Source organism: Cervus elaphus, chromosome 8 (genome assembly GCF_910594005.1).
Source record: "Cervus elaphus chromosome 8, mCerEla1.1, whole genome shotgun sequence".
NCBI lineage: Eukaryota > Metazoa > Chordata > Mammalia > Artiodactyla > Cervidae > Cervus > Cervus elaphus.
Window position 1 is genome coordinate 10,181,345 of NC_057822.1, and position 14,631 is coordinate 10,195,975.

Genomic DNA, 14,631 nt, shown 5'->3' on the forward strand with positions numbered 1-14,631 from the left:
TAAAAGCTACGCAAACGACGTACTCAAGGGTACTGTCCCGGGAGCTCCACCCGAGCTACTTCCGCAATCGGAGTAAACAGCAAGGGGCAAACCAAGTGAAGTGGGGGTGGCTTTGAAACTAAACCAACGCCTATATTCAAAGTAGGAAAATCCCACCTAAAAACTCGTACAAAGTGTATTGAGAGGCAAATTCTTCTTGTTAGAGTTCAAATAACCAGGATCTTTGGTAGGATGTAGGGGCCAAACCTATAAAGTTTCTGTGGACACCCCTAAAGTTACTGATAGCTTTGTTCCTTCCCGGCCGGTCTCGGGCCGGCCGAAAGTAGGGAGTGGAGAGTGAGTCACAGGCCCCAGCCTGCTGCTAAGGGTCCCTCCGGGGTGAGGCCCGGGGTCCTGGGATTGGGTGCTGGGTGTGAAACGCCAGGGTCAGGTGAGTTGGACCCTGGTTCAGCCGCCACCGCACTCTGCGACCTCAGGCAGCTCTCTCAACTTATCTGGATCTCAGTCTGTCCTGCAAAGTAGGAGCAGTCATGTCTGCATCTTGTCCTGTAGTGTTTGCTAAGGATTCATGCTTGAGTGGGTATATGCGCGTCTTGCCGATCATAAAAGGTTACAGACTGGATTCACATTGTACCTCAGTTCTCTAGAGCAATTCTTAAAGGCAGATACTGTACTTATTTTGCAAAAGAGAAAACTAAAAACTCCATGACTTAACCCTGAGTCGCCCAGGGAATTAGAAATGACGCTGGAACTCAAATCTGTTATCTTTCGGCTTCCATTTCCGTATTTCTCCCTTCCAGGTCAAGTGTCCCCTGAGAAAGACTTTTCTCCCCCAACTTGTTAGCATTCCAGGGAAATTCTTGAGGGTGCCCTGAGGCCAATCCCCCTTCTCTCTGGTCACCATAGACTTAGGTACAGGCCACTCCCCAGCACCGGGGTTCCTAGGAAAAGTAATGCAAGGGATGTACTGGAACTATTTCTGGGGGCCTAGGAATCAGGAAGTAGGTAAGGGATGACAGGTGGGTCAAAAACCCAGGTAGAATCCTGAGCAAGGACACAGAAGCTCCAAGAGGGGCAGTCTCCATTCCAGGACTTATGTTCTGGTCTCTCTGCTCTCAGAACAGGACTCTTCACCGCGGGATTGTTTTTCTCGGAAGGACTGCCTTGGCTATAATTCCTAGTCCTTTTCCCTCTCTGGAAAGGAAGGAAGCCAAAAAGGGAGTGCGAGGGGGGAGCAGCCTAAGACACTAGAAGGACAGAAACCACCAAGTGGGTGGTGCCCATAAGGCCCCAGTGCTGGCTGAGTCAGTGACCTCCAGGCTCAAATTGGGCCATGTGGTCTGCCGACCGATGACTATTAAAATCCTGACTGTAGCCACTGGGTGCTGGGAGGCAGCAGGTGCTATGCAGAGGTCAATGACTTTAGGGCAGACTAACCTAAGACTGAATCCAAGCTCCACTACTTTGTAACTCTCAGCCTCACCCAGGTCTTCTCTAAAATGGGGACAACATAGCAGTTGTGAGGATTCAATAAGTTAATTGTGGAATTAATGAGTCATGTGTGTAAAGTGCCTGATAGCTATTTATTCATTCGTGGATTCATCCATTCAGTAAAAAAAATTATTACACACTAACCATGTGTAGGGCAGCTTGCCAGCAGTGTAGCTACAGTGGTAAGCAAAACAGACTCATACCTTCATGGGGCTTACAGTTTGATAAGGAAGCAAGTTGTTAAACAAATGATCAGACAAATCAAAAGCTATGATAAGGAATAAGGAGGCAAAGTACAATGTGTTTATGAGAGTGAATGTCAGGAATTGAGATGAGGTCTCAGGAAGCTTCCTGAAGAGGTGAGTTGCTGAATTGGGATTAACTAAACTGCAGGTGGTTGGGAGAAGTATTGGAGGCCAAGAGAAAGGGTGCTGAAAGCATCTAGGCCCAGGCCCATGCAGGTGAATTGCAGCATTGGGGAGAGAACTCTTGCTGTGGGTCTAAACAAATAAGGTGTTACAGGGTAAGGCGCCTGGCTTTGGAAAGTGAGGCCATTCTCCAAGGGCCTCTGTTCTTTTCTGGTAGTGCCTGAGTGTTGACATCAACCTCCCTGGGCTTGAATCTTGGCTCTGCCATCTCACCTTGAACCATGTGACCTTAAGCAGTCACCACACGTCTCTGTACCTCAGCTCCTATTCCAGTCAGTGGGGATAGTGGTAGAAGGGCTTAAGGTGAGGGAGTGAGGATTCAATGTGGAAATGTGTATAAGACACTCTGGCACATAAAAAAAAAAAAAAAAATCTGTCAAAAAAAAGACACTCTGGCACATAGAAGGCACTTCATAAATGATGTTTGGCCTTCACAGCGTGGAGGGAGGTGAGCCTAAGGTAGCATATCCAGTAGATAAATAATGCTAATACTAATTAGCAATTAGTATTAACTGATTAATACTGATATTGGGAGAGAGCTGATGCAAGCACCTGGGCACTGGGCAAGTTGTCATCTGACCTTGATTATCATAAAAGACTTTGGAGCCAGGCAAGCCTGGGTTCAAATCACATCTGTACCATTTCCTGGCAGTGTGACCTTAGGCAGGTGACTTCACCTCTCTGAACCTCAGTTTCCTTATCTGTAAAATGGGGATGACGGTTGCTCCTGATTCTCAGAGATGTGAAGATTATCACAGCTTTATTTATCTTAAATGTGGGGACTTCCCTGGTGGTCCAGTGGTTAAGAATCCACCTGCCATTTCAGGGAACATGGGTTCAATCCCTGGTCAGGGAACTAAGATGCCACATGCTGCAGGGCAACTGGGGCACAACTACAGAGCCCTCATGCTCTGGCACCTGCACATTTCAACGATAGATCCTGCATGCTGCAACTAAGACCTGATGCAGCCGTAAATAAATAAGTATTTAAAATGTGAAGTAGTTAGCACAGTGATTGGCAGATAGCTGCAGTTGTTGAATGTTCGCCTTAATACGAATTATTATTGATGTCAGCAGTTACTGTCTGTACTAGGTAAGATTCTGGGGCTTTGCTTGAAGGTTGTCTGGCAACAGGAGACTTCGTTTCTCCTTTAAGGCAATGGAGATAGGTTACTTTCAGAAGGGGAGGTACTGTGCATCTTAATACTAATACTGATCTTGGGACTTACCTGACAGTCAAGGTTAGGACTCCACGCTGTCACTGCCAAGGGCATGGGTTCGATCCCTGGTTGGGGACCTAAGATCCACAAGCCACGTGGTGCTGCCAAAAAAAAAAAAAATTACTGTTACTAATAATAAGCACTAACATTGAGCATTTGCTATGTGCCAGCCATGTGGTTTACTCTTACATTCTTACAGCAGGCCTATAATTTAGGTCCTGTTGTTATCATTTTCCAAATGAGATAAAGGAAGCACAGAGAGCTTAACTGACTTACCCAGGGCCAAACAGTCAAGAAACAATATGACTGTATTGGTGTTTGAGGGGAAGGGAGGTGGGAGGGGGTTCAGGATGGGGGACACAGGTACACCCATGGCTGATTCATGTCAATGTATGGCAAAAACCACTACAATATTGTAAAGTAATTAGCCTCCAATTAAATAAATTAATTTAAAAAAAGAAACAATATGACTGCAATTTAAACCCAACCTTGGAACTTGAGAGGGCATGGTGCTTTTGAGAGCAAGCCGTCTCTCTGGTACCCAAGGAGTTCTCACCTGGAACGATGAAATAATCATTGCCCGTAAGTCCCAGGTTCTGAAGACCAAACCCTGTTCCTTTCCCACCAGCTCTAAAAAATAACCCCTGCCTGTTCCCTGTCCTCTGAGGCTGATAAGATCGGGGAATATCACTTCTCCCTCTGCAAGGGGAAGCAGGAAGACGTCTAGTCGCCGGAACTGGGTTTGCCTCCCAACTGTGCCAGTTAATGGTTCTGTCCTAGCCAAGTCACACCCCGTCTTTGAGCCTCAGTTTCCTTGTCTATAAAATAGGGATGATAATAGCTCTGCCTCCGGGGCTGTCGTGAGGAGCAAAAAAACAAGTCCTGCTTGAACTATAAAGTACTCTTCAGCTCAAGGCTTCCTCTCCTTGTTGCTATGGGGATGGCGAGCACTCCGGGAAAGCAGTCACAGCCCGTATAGCGCATAGCAGGCAGATTGCCATCTCTGGAAACAGTCCTGGATTCGAGTCCCAGATCTGCCTCTGACGCCTGTGTGACCTTGGGGCAGCCTTAGCCTCAGTTTTCTCATCTATAAAATGGAGGGAATTGTACTGATCTTGTAGGGCTAGAGGGAATGCACAGTGAAAGAAGGCACAAATTCCATGAACCAGTGCCTGGTACAGAACTGCCGGAGCACAGGGATTCAGGGGCAGAGGGACCAGGGAGAATCACCCTGACCCCTCCACGCAACCCCTGCCTGAGGGCGAGAGGGTAGAGAGGACTGCACTCAGAGGTAGAATGGTCTCCAAGCCACTGCCCTGCCTCTGGCATCCTCGGCGCAGGCTGGGTCCACTGCATCTCTCTCTCTCCCTCCCTCCCTCTCGTCAAACAAGTTCTTCTCCACTGAGCAATCCCAGGGGGCCCCCGAACCTCGGTTCCAGCCAAGCTTGCAGGCTTTCCCCGCCTCCACATCCTGAATCCACAGCCTTTGCATTTGCCATTCCCTCCACCTGGAATGCTCTCTCCTTCCCAGAGCGACTTTGATGGGGGAAGGGGCCGGGGGGCGGCGCTGGAGGGGAAGGATCTGGAATGATGCTTCCCCACCACCTCACTCCCCTTGTCTGCAACCCCCACACTGCAAGCCTGACCTCCCCCCCTCCCAGCATGGGGGATGAGACAGCGCTGGGAGGGGGAGAAGGAGGGGGAGGACTCCAGTGAAGGGCCCTCTGTGGGGTTTTTCACCTGCTCAGAAGAGGCAGACGGAAATGAAAGCTCTAGAAAAACGCCTGCCGCTCTGCTCCCGAGGCCCCAGCTCGGCGAAGCCTCCCTGCTTTCCCACCATGCCATCTTCTCTCCCTCCCCCCTCCTCCTGCAGGCAGGTGCCACACAGTCAAGGAACACGGGTGGGCGGGCAGGCCGGAAAGCCTTGAGTTCAAATCCCATTCCTGCCGCTTACCCAGGGAGTGCCCTCTGCAAGCTGTTTGGCCTGCTTACACCTCATTTCTTGGTAAAAGGTTACAACAATCCCTTCTTCTCAGGCCGCTGTGAGGACTAAATAGGGAAGCCAGATGAAAGTGCCCAGCACAACCAAAGCGCTCAGCAGTGGAGTTGGTAACAGTCATGGCAACACACCCAGTGCCCACGTGTGCCTGGCACAGCTCTCAGCACCTGGCAAATATTAGTCTATTTGATTCCTGGTGAGGTGGATCCCATTGCTGTTAGGGGAAGCACACTGACTAAAACATCCACCCTGGCCAGGCACCATAGTAACCATTTGCATGAGTTGTTTTATGACAGGAGGTCCTGGTAAGGAACACGGACCTAATAAGCCACCACCAACCAGAAGAGTTCGGGAAAGGTCAAAAGGAGACACCACATGTTCACCCACCTCCCAGAACCCTTCTCTCTGGCATTCATTTGGCTGAACAAGGCGTGCACCACCAGGAAGGACTCTGAGTCAGAATGATTGGCTAAAGACAACTCGGAGACTAATCCCATCACCATAAAACCCAAGAGCCACGTGGCAGAGCAGTTGTCCTGGGTTCCCTCACCCTCCTGCTCTCCGCGCAGGCGCCCTTTCCCAATAAAACTCTTGCTTTGTCAGCATATGTGTCTCCTTGGACAAGTCATTTCTGAGTGTTAGACAAGAGTCCCGTTTGGGGCCCTGGAAGGGGTCCCTCTTCCTGCAACATTACTATCCCTCGTTTTACAGATGAGGACACTGAGGCACAGAGAGGTTCTGTAATCTGCGCCAGGCCACAGAGCCCATCAGAGGCAGAGCTTAGTTCTGTTCTTTTCTTGCCTTTGCACTCTGGTGCTCTCAGTGGTCGTTTTATTTGCTGTTATCTGTACTGACTCTATGCCCTCAGTAAGTACATGTTATTCTTTTTTTTTTCCCTCCCACCCTCAAAATCCTGCCTGAATTTTCTCTCCTTTGTAACGTCTTCTAGTCTATAATTTAATGAGCATCTACTGCTGACATGCCAGACCTGTGCAGGGCAGTGGGGATCCAGGGTCCATCCACCCAGTCTCTGCTCTCCAGTGAGGGAGAAAAACACGTACATAAAAGCCACACATACGTAGGACGTCCCTGGTGGTCTAGTGGCTAAGACTCTGAGCTCCCAACACAGGGCCTGGGTTCTATCCCTGGTCAGGGAACTGGATCCCACAGACTACAACTAAAGATCCCACGTGCTGCAATTGAAAGAGGCCAAGTGCCACAACTAAGACCTGGTAAAGCCAGATAAATATGTAAATAAATATTTTTTAAAAAATAAATAAAACTGTCTAACAGCAAAAGGAAAAGTACAAGTATTTTTTAAAAAACACACAAACATTATTTGGGAAAAAAAGAGAGGAACACCAATTGCAGCAGGAGCTGGGAGCCCACAGAAGCATATAACTTACCTGGAGAATTGGGGCAGGCTTACCAGAAGAGGGATCATTTGAATGGGGTCTTGAAGGGTGAGTAGGAGTTCCTCAAACAGAGTTATAATATAGAGACATGGCATATGATGTATAGTGCAAACCCTGCAAAGGAGACTGAATCTATAAAAGCTAGATAATAACATGCCGGGGTAAGTTCTATGCTAGGTCTTCTGGGCACTGCAGATACAGAGGTGGAAAGAAATTAACCAGGCCTCCAGGGAGTTTACAGACTTGGAATCAGGGAAAAGGAAGCAATAAGTAAAGCAAAAACAGCAGTATTAAAGAAGAATCCAGAGAGGCTTTGGGACTACCAAAAAAGAGCGTAAACCTGTCAAGGGGTCAGTGAGGGCTTCCTGGAGGAGTAGTTGATGCCTGTGCTGTCACCTCAGTGGTGTCCAACTCTTTGTGACCTTGTGGACGGTAGCCCACTGGGCTCATCTGTCCATGGGATTCTCCAAGCAGTACTGGAGTGGGTTGCCATGCCCTCCTCCAGGGGATCTTCCCAACCCAGGGATCGAACCTGTGTCTCTTATGTCTCCTGCATTGGCAGGTGGGTTTTTTTGTCACTAGCACTACCTGGGAAGCCAGTTGATATCTGGGCTGAGATTTAAAGATCAGGGCCAAGGACTTCCCTGGTGGTCCAGTGGCTGAGACTTGGCGCTCCCAATGCAGGGAGCTCGGGTTTGATCCCTGGTCAGGGAATTTAATCCCAGAAGCCACAACTAAGAATTCACATGCCACAGCTAAAAATTCCTCATGCGGCAAAGAAGATAGAAGATCCTATGTGCCACAACTGAGACCCAACACGGCCATATAAATTTTTGTAAGTTATTTTTTTATTGAAGCATAATTGCTTTACAGAATTTTGTTGTTTTCTGTCGAACCTCAACCTGAATCAGCCATAGATATGCATATATCCCCTCCCTTTTGAACCTCCCTCCCATCTCCCTCCCCATCCCACCCCTCTAGGTTGCTACAGAGCCCCTGTTTGAGTTTCTTAGCCATTCAGCAAATTCCCCCGTTGGCTATCTATTTTACATACGGTAATGTAAGTTTCCAATAAATATTTTTAAAAAGAAAAAAAGGAAAAATCAGAGCCAGATTATGTCAACCCACCAACACCCAGCCCATATGTAAATTCAACATAAAAACGAAACTAACTATAAGAGTAAGGAACTCCAATAAACTTCAGATGTTTGCCATGAATACTATTTAAATGTTTTTTTAAATTATCTAACATCAAATCATTTTTTAAAAATGTTTTTAGTGCCACTGCTTTGCTGGTGTCCTGAATACACGTTTCTCTGCTTCTTGGGTAATCTGACACGATAACTGGCCAGAGGGAGTCAGCCAGGTGAGAGCTGGGGAAGGGTGTGGCAGGCAGGGGGGGATTTCTTGTAAGTACAATGGCCCAGAGGCGAGAGAAAAGATGGCGTGTTGGGGGAAGAAGGAAATCCTTTGATGCGATCCGGCAAATGGAAAGTGGTGGGGGATGGAGAATTGGACTGGATTCTAAGGGTGCTGGGGAGGCACGGAAGGGTTTTAACTGGGATGTGACGTGATCAAATGTTCCTTTTGCAGGATCACCCTGAATATTGCTAGAGACCTTTTGATGGTTTGAAATCACTCATGCAAGAGACACCAAGTACCCAGGATGTTTCAAGCACTGACCCAGGTCCTGAGGCTGCAACAGACAATTAATTAAGGGTTCGGCAGACAGAGCAAGACCTGGCGGGGACATTGAGTGCCCCGCTCCGGAGGAGTCTGAGTGGATGGAGGCTTGGAGTGTGGAAGTGTATGGCTTTCACGGAAAGAGAGCCAAGCCCTGGTGCTGGATGACGAAGCAGTGAGATGGGAGATGGCGCTCAGGGAACTTGCAGGGGACTTATCGTGGAGAGACTACAATGTCTAGGAGAGGAGAATAAAGGAACGAAAGCGGGAGGAGAGGCAGTGGGTTAGGGGTGAAAACTCCTGCTCCGCCTAACCTCCCTAGAAAGTGGCCAAGTGGGCAGAGGGCAGAGGCCCTGGCCAACCCCGCCAGCCCCCCATGCCTCCCGAGCTCTGCTGAGCCCTGCAGCTCGTCTCCTCCTGGCTCCAGAAGTCAGACGAAACCCTGAAGGAGAGCCGAGGCGGGTGAGGAGGGGGTGGGCGGGAAACAAGCCCAGGCCTCTCACCCCAGCAGGGCCTTCCTTCCCAGCGGCTGGAGCCAACCCTGCTGAGGAGCCAGAGGTTACAGGGAAGGATTAAGGAGTTGGTTGCTTTTTTACCCAAATTGTGGCTGCATTTCTCTCTCGCTCTCTTTTTTTTTTTTTTTAAAGAAAAATGTTCCCGTACACGCACCCGGAGGCTTTTGCAGGAGGCGGCTGTTGGAGAACCAGGAAAACAAGCCAAGAAACAAGAGAGAGGAAAAAGACCACGCCTCGCTTGGCAGATTCCTAATGGCCCAGGAGACCTGAGGCTTTACAGTGGGAGGCCGGTGGGGGCTGGCTCGGGTGGGAGGGAAGGGCAGGCCGAAGGACAGCCACTTGCTGGCCAGTGACCTTGGGCGGGATGCTGCCTGCTTCCCTCTGGTGAGAATGGGGAGGAGAGGGCAGGGGCCAGGCTGGCCGGCTGAGGTCACAGGAAGGCCCCTTCCAGCCTGAAACGCGATCTCGGGATGTGGGGCCTGCCAACCTGCAGCGACCCTGGGCCAGCAGAGATGAAAGGCTGCCTGTCCCCAGCTTCCGGACCCCCGAGGCCCCAGTGCCTCCAACTTGAAGGGCAGCAAAGCGGCTGCAGCTGGCTGAACCTGGTTACTGGGCTCCCCCCACCACCACCACCACCCTCCCCTGCCACCTGATGTCCTTCAACCCTCCTTTCCCTGTTTTGCAGAGGACACTCGGGGCCCAGAGAGGCCTGGTGACCTGCCCGAGGTCACGCAGCAAGCTGGAGGCTGAGCCAGGACTCACCACAAAGTCTTTGGATTCCAAGGCCAGGCCTCATTCCCTTTCCTGGAAACTTGGCTGCCTGGGGGGCTTACCCTGGGGAGTTGGAGAGACCCAGGGTTAGGGAGGACAGTTGGGAGCTGTGTCTGTTTGAAGTCACAGCTTAATGTTGATTAAAGTGCCTTTAAAAAAAAAAAAAAGACGAAAGGAACGTTCCCAGCCCCTGCCATGAGCCTGGACTTGCTCTGCTGGCAGGGGAAGGAACGGTGGCCAGCTGCAGCCTCAGTTCCTGCTGCTCCCGCCCCAGCAGACAGAGGGACAAAGGCCTCTTCTCAGCCTGTCCCCTCCAGCCCCCTGGATCAGAGCAACAACCAGGAGGCCCTGTCACTGACCAGCTAAGTCCCTGTTTCTCTCTAGGTCTTAGTGCCCTTTCTGGAAAATGGGGGCAGAGTATCTGCCTGACCTACTTCTCAGCACCATTTTGAGGTTTCAAAGAGGGAGAGTTAACAGAAATACAAACCTCTCAGCACCTCCTTCTGCCTGAGGGCTGGCCGCCTCTGAGACCCCTCTCCCTCAGGCTTAAACTGGCCAGCCCCAGCCGCTCATTGGGGACCATCCCTCACTTTGGGGAGCCCTCCCTCACCTCCAGACTGTGCTGTTCCTTCAAGGTATTTATCCCCGTTGTAATTAAATAATTAATTGTGTAATTGAATCTGTCTCCCCATTAAAAGGTGAACTCTGTGATAATAACAGCTGACACAAAATGCTTACCCAGTGCCAGCGACTTTCCATGTATTAACCCATTTAATCTCTGTGCCAGGTACAGTTAGTTTCCCATTTTACAGATGAGGAAACTGAGAAAAGAAGAGATAGAGTAATGTACCTGAAGTCACAGCAAGCTGGAAGCAGAGCCAGAACTCTGTGCAAGAAGTAGCAGAACGAGGATTCAGATGCAGATCCCAGGCTGGAATCATTAAGCCACTAATAAGGCCAGTTCAATTTGTTCCTTGTCCATCCTAGCTCCAGAATACCTGGCATACAGTAAGTGCTCCATATGTGTCGGGTGAACAAGGACAAAAGCAAGTGATAAATGCATTCAGGTATTTGGAGAAGACTAAGTGGTGTTGGAGAAGACTCTTGAGAGTCCCTTGGACTGCAAGAAGATCAAACCAGTCAATCCTAAAGGAAAATCAGTCCTGAATATTCACTGAAAGGACTAATGCTGAAGCTGAAGCTCCAATACTTTGACTACCTGACATGAAGAGCTGACTCAGAAAAGACCCTGAAGCTGGGAAAGATTGAAGGCAGGAGGAGAAGGGGACGACAGAGAACAAGATGGTTGGATGGCATCACTGACTCAATGGATGAGTTTTTGCAAGCTCCGGGAGATGGTTAAGGATAGGGAAGCCTGACGTGCTGCAGTCCGTGGGGTCTCAAAGAGTCAGACAAGACTCAGCGACAGAACAACAAGAGCACCATCCAGGGGTGAGTTTTGCAGGTGCCATGTGTGGAGCGAAGCCCTGATGAAGGGAGGCGGTACCCAATGTATTGTTAAAGACCTGTTATTGAGCTTCTTTCTGGAACATAACAGGCCCCAAACCTGGGACATCATCTGTGATGCCTCCTTCCACTTCATCTGCCAGAGCCATTCAGCCCCCAGGGTCTGCTTGCCATCTCCCAGGGCACCCCATCTTCTCCATCCTTCAACCCCCATCTTTTCCTTGAATTTTTGTAGCAACTCTTACACAGGGTTCTCTGTCTCTAATTTCTCCTCCTTCGAAGTGGGCCTCTAAAAACATAAAGCTGGGGACTTCCCTGGTGGTCCAGTGGTTAGGGATCTACCTGCCAATACAGGGGACACAGATTCCATCCTTGGTCCAGGAAGATCTCGCACACCATGCAGTAACCAAGCCCATGCGCCACAGCTACTGAAGCGCTCACACCCTGGAGCCTGTGCTCTGCGACAAGAGATGGCACCTCAGTGAGAAGCCCATGAACCGCAATGAAGACCCAGTGCAGCCAAAAATAAATAAATAAAGTTTAAAAGTGGTAATAAATAAAAACAGAAAGCTAATTGTGCGTCCCATCCCTGTTTACTCCCTCTCTCACTAATGAACCTTGCATGGCTCCCCACTGCTCTCTGGATAAAGCCTGCACTCCTCACCAAGACTTCTACCACCCAAACCTCTGCCTCCACCCATCAGTCTCCCCCAACCCCAGTCTTACCTCCTACCCTTCTCCACATGTCCTTTGCCCAAACCACTCTACATAGAAGTTAAGAGCGTGTAAGACCTAGGTTCAAGTCTAAATTTTGCCATTTACCAGATGTGGAAGTTTGTAAACAAATCAGTTTCCTTCTCTGAGCCTCAGTTACCACATCTGGGAAAATGGGCATAATTATAATACTTCTTCATAGATTCATCGTAAGGATTAAATGAATACATATGGTGCTGAGCACAGCACCCAACACCCAGTAGTTCCCATAATTCTTACCCTTTCCTCTGCTACAAAGAGCATTTCCTACTGTCAGTCTTACTATTCTTTATGACCCAGCTCAAATGTCACCTCCTGGAGGAGATCTTGCTTGATATTCACACTCTGTTCCCCAAGTGAAATCAGCTTGACTTTCCAGGCTCACTTGCACTTTGCACCTCTGTAAAGCACTTGTAATCTTGTTGCACCCTTTCTCCCATTACCCCAAGAGTTCCGGGAGAGCAGGAACAACATCTTAACTCTAGCCCATGCCTGGAGCGCAGCAGGTGCTCAGAAGGTGTAGGTAATATTGAATGGAGGCACCACTTTCAGTGCTTCTCTCTCTCTCTCTCTCTCGTTTTTTTTTGTTTGTTTTTTTTTTTTTTTGGTTGCACTGGGTCTTCGTTGCTTTTTTGTGGGCTTTCTCTATTTGCAGAGAGCGGGTGCTATTCTTCTTTAGGGTACACAGGCTTCTCATTGCACCCATTACTCTCTGGTTGCAGAGCACAGGTTCTAGGCACGCGAGGGTTTCAAAAGTTCCGCCTCTAGGACCATAGAGCTTACTTGCTCTGCAGCGTGTGGAATCTCCCCAGACCAGGAATCGAACCTGTGTCCCCTGCACTGGCAGGCGGGTTCTTACACACTGCGCCACCAGGGAAGTCCCTCAGTGCCTTTCTTGAGTGCCTTGCAGGCAGGAGGCCTGAGTGATGCTAGGACCTGGTTGCCTGAGTCCCACTCCAGCTCTGGCACAGGTATGTTGGTATGTGAGTGGGAGTGGAAGTGGGTAGAAGAAACCCCTGACCTCTGCGCTCTTGCCTCCGGCTGGGCCTCTGCAGTCCTCTGAGGGAGGAGATGGGAGAAGGTGGGGAGCAGGGACAGGTGCTGAGCAGGGGTGAGGTGGGGCTATAGCCAGAGCTGGGGCGTGAGTGGGAGCTGGCAGGCTCCAGCTGCTCCAAGACCAGGGCTGGGCCCTGCAGGACAGAGCCTCACAGCCCGAGTCCCCGCCTGCCATGCCCCGCCTCATCCTGGCACCTGCCTGAAGTGACTTTTCAGGTTGTAAAACTACATCTTGATCTGCAAGGAAGCAGAATCCAAGCCTGGCCTTGTCTGGTTGCTGAGCAGGGAAGAAGGGGAGTGTTCCCTTTTATTCTCTTTTTGTGTAGGCAATCCCTTGCAATCCCAGACACATCAAAGGAGGTAGCACTCTTCGCAAACCCAGGTTAAGGTCAGGTTATCCCCCAACTGTTGCTTCAGTTGCCACTCCTGCCACTCCCCCTATTCAGAACCCTCCTCTCAGGGGCCTAGCACCCTCAGGATAAAGTCCCAACTCCAAACCCAACCCATAAAGTCCTGGGTAGTCTGGCTTCTGCCTCCTCGTGCACTTTTTCTCACTGCCTCCATGTCTTCTGCCTTTTCTCAGTTCATTCCAGCACACCTTGCCTCTTCCTTCCTCTGGGCCTTCACACATACTGTTTTCTCTGTCTTGAATGCTATTCCCCATCTGCTCTTGATGCCTAAGAAATCTTGGCCTATCCCAAGATCCTGAAGGTACGTCCATTTGTTTTCTTCTAGGAGTTTATAGTGTTAGCTTTCACATTTAGGTCCCTGATTGATCATGGTGTGTTGTCAGGTAGGGGCTGAGACTCATTCCTGCTCTAATTCCTACTCATTTTTTCTTTTTTTTTTTTTTTTTAATTTTTTGGCTGCACTGGATCTTTATTGTGGTACGCGGGGTCTTTCGTTGTGGCATGGGGGCTTTCTCTAGTTGGGCTACAAGGGCTTCTCACTGCAGTGCCTGAGCTTTTCTTGTTGTGGGGTATGGGCTTAATTACCCCATGGCATGTGGGATCTTAGTTCTCTGACCAGAGATTGAACCCATGTGCCCTGCATTGGAAGGCAAATTCTAAACTGCTGAAACACCAGGGAAGTTCTTGACAGTTCAGCTTATCCCTCACCTCCTCTGAGAAGACTTCCTTGACTGCTCCAAGACTAGATCAGTTCCTCCCACTCCATAGCCCAGAGCACCCTCTATTTTATTGTAGCACTTGTCACAATTGTAATTAAACAATTATTTGTGTAATTAGTTGTTTAACATCTCATCTCCTCTTGCACACTGTAGCTCTCTGAACTCAGTGCCTATGAAGGTCTTCTTTAAAAACTTTGTATTGAAATAGACATTCTGAAAACCACGCATAGGGAAATATACAGCTTGATAAATTTTCACAAATGGAACACACCATGTGACCGGTACCCAGACCATCATGACATGACGCTAAACATTTTCTGTACCCAGGAGTCCCCACATGTCTCATCCAGCTATGGCTGTCTTTTTTCACCCTTGTATTCTTAGTACTCAGCACAGAGTTTGGCATTATTAAGCTCTCAAAATTTTTGAATGAATGAATTAGTTGGTGATGCTTAATTCTCCTGCGAAGAATTAGACATGGAACCTGATCTCAGCTCTAGCTCCAGCTCACTGTGACCTTGAGGAGGTCCTTCTGCTTTCTGGGTCTCAGTTTGCTTGTTTATAAAATGGGTGGGTTGGGGGGATGGAAGGAGGTTGGATAATAACCCCTTTGGGATTTTTCCAGATACGGCATTTGAGGCAGAATTAACCCCTCAGGTTCTGACAATGCATTGTCAGGGACAATTTTGGTTTCATGCCTGAAA

The 14,631-nt window shown here is 49.3% G+C and overlaps 1 long non-coding RNA gene across 1 annotated transcript; it reads left to right on the forward strand.

The window, feature by feature from the left end:
* Nucleotides 1–347: 347 nt before the first annotated feature.
* Nucleotides 348–8,278, forward strand: LOC122698422. The gene is made up of 3 exons (XR_006342330.1): nucleotides 348–430; nucleotides 7,833–7,919; nucleotides 8,147–8,278. It is a non-coding gene; the product is annotated as an uncharacterized LOC122698422 (long non-coding RNA).
* The last annotated feature ends 6,353 nt before the right edge of the window (nucleotides 8,279–14,631 follow it).